Raw genomic sequence first — 2,088 nt, 5'->3', positions numbered from 1 at the left:
AAGCGAGGAAGAGTCACGCATGCTGGGAGGGGAAGGGGGAAGGGGAAGGGAGGAAGGGGAAGAGGGGTGTTGTTCTTTCGTCATTTTCGCGCATGCAAGTCAATAAAATAAAGTTTTTCGAATTGATTAAGTTTTCGATTGATGTGAAACGAAGCTTTAGATTAAATGAATTGTTCTAAATGAACAGTTGTGGAGAAGTAATGAAAATTTCGAATAAAGTTACTTTAAGCGATTATTATTTCAAATAATTTTATTTGAAATAAAGTTCGAGTGATATTTGTTAATTTTATTAAATTGGAATAGATAATTACAATAGGATAATAAATTGTTGAATTGGTAACTTTATTCTTAATTTGGGCTAGTAAAATTTTTCTGGGGCGCGAAATCGTCGTGAGAATCGTTGGAGAGTCGTTAGAAAGTCGCGAGAGAGCTGAATCGAACGAAAATAGCGCATAATGCTTAGTTGCAAGAAAAACAGTCTCTCCGATTCATTCTCGATATCTCTAGTTAAAGAGCGTAAGAAAAATTTCACTCGACGAAAAGCCAAGGCCCAATAACAACTTCTAACGATTCTTTCGAAAATATTCGTATCATGCTCGAGATTGTGAACGAATAGAAACGGAGGAAAGTGAAAAAAATTTCACTCGACGAAAAGCTAAGGCCCAATAATAATTTCTAACAATTCTTTAGAAAATATTTGTATTATGCTCGAGAAAAAAAAAATTGCGAACGAATAGAAATGGAGAAAAGTGAAAAAAAAAAATTTCACTCGACGAAAAGCTAAGGCCCAATAATAATTTCTAACGATTCTTTAGAAAATATTTGTATTATACTCGAGANNNNAAAAAAAAAAAATTGCGAATGAATAGAAATGGAGAAAAGTGAAAAAAAAATTTCACTCGACGAAAAGTTAAGGCCCAATAATAATTCTTTCGAAAATATTCATATCATGCTCGAGACAAAAAAATTGCGAACGAATAGAAACGGAGAAAAGTGAAAAAAAATTTTCACTCGACGAAAAGCTAAGGCCCAATAATAATTTCTAAAGATTCTTTAAAAAATATTCGTATTATGCTCGAGAAAAAAAAAAAATTGCGAACAAATAGAAACGAAGGAAAATTAAAAAAAAATAAAATTTCACTCGACGAAAAGCTAAAATCCAATAATAACTTCTAACGATTCTTTAGAAAATATTCGTATTATACTCGAGAAAAAAAAAAAATTGCGAATGAATAGAAATGGAGAAAAGTGAAAAAAAAAATTTCACTCGACGAAAAGCTAAAACCCAAAAATAACTTCTAACGATTCTTTAGAAAATATTCGTATTATACTCGAGAAAAAAAAAAAATTGCGAATGAATAGAAATGGAGAAAAGTGAAAAAAAAAATTTCACTCGACGAAAAGTTAAGGCCCAATAATAATTCTTTCGAAAATATTCTAATGAATAAAAACTGAGGAAAGTGAAAAAAAAATTTCACTCGACGAAAAACTAAGATCCAATAATAACTTCTAATTCTTTAGAAAATATTCGTATCATGCTCGAGAAAAAAAAAAATTGCGAATAGAAATGGAGGAAAGTGAAAAAAAAAATTTCATTGGACGAAAAGCCAAGACCCAATAATAACTTCTAACGATTCTTTCGAAAATATTCGTATCATGCTCGAGAAAAAAAAATTGCGAACGAATAGAAACGAGGAAGAGACTGAAAAAAAAAAAAAATAAATAAATCCAATCAACGAAGCAACGATGATAGGATGAAGCGGGGGAGAGGTGACTCGAAGACTTACGTCAGAGGTCTTCCGAGCCTTCTTGTTAGCCGGCTCTTCCCTGTTCTCGTCGTTTTCGTTGTCGGAATGGCGAGAGCTTAGATGACCGATGTAACCTTTACGGGATTTGAAGTAAGCGTTACAGCTGTGGCACTTGAACAGTGGCGCCGGCTGGGTGACCTGGGTGGAGACGTGGAGTTTGTACTTGTGCCTGTACCAACGGGTTCGAGACGGTAGCACTTCGCCGCACCACTTGCAGACTACGGAACCGTCGTTTTGAATGAGGTATTCCAGCAGCTTGTAAAACAACGTTTATTTGGTT

The 2,088-nt window shown here is 33.9% G+C and overlaps 2 long non-coding RNA genes across 2 annotated transcripts in view; one reads left to right on the top strand and one right to left on the bottom strand.

The window, feature by feature from the left end:
* Positions 1-2,082, bottom strand: part of LOC102670979 — a 2,394-nt gene extending 312 nt beyond the window's left edge. Inside the window, exon 1 of the long non-coding RNA XR_421401.2 lies at positions 1,788-2,082. This is a non-coding gene — a long non-coding RNA (uncharacterized LOC102670979). The remainder of the gene's footprint in view (positions 1-1,787) is intronic.
* The window catches only part of LOC102671060, a 1,302-nt gene continuing 1,017 nt past the window's right edge, over positions 1,804-2,088 (top strand). The window contains exon 1 of the long non-coding RNA XR_004150106.1: positions 1,804-2,051. This is a non-coding gene — a long non-coding RNA (uncharacterized LOC102671060). The remainder of the gene's footprint in view (positions 2,052-2,088) is intronic.

This window comes from Apis dorsata, unplaced genomic scaffold, assembly GCF_000469605.1.
Source record: "Apis dorsata unplaced genomic scaffold, Apis dorsata 1.3 scaffold_150, whole genome shotgun sequence".
In the NCBI taxonomy this organism is placed as follows: domain Eukaryota; kingdom Metazoa; phylum Arthropoda; class Insecta; order Hymenoptera; family Apidae; genus Apis; species Apis dorsata.
The sequence above is the reverse complement of the archived record's forward strand: the minus strand, read 5'-3'. Positions and strand labels throughout refer to the sequence as shown.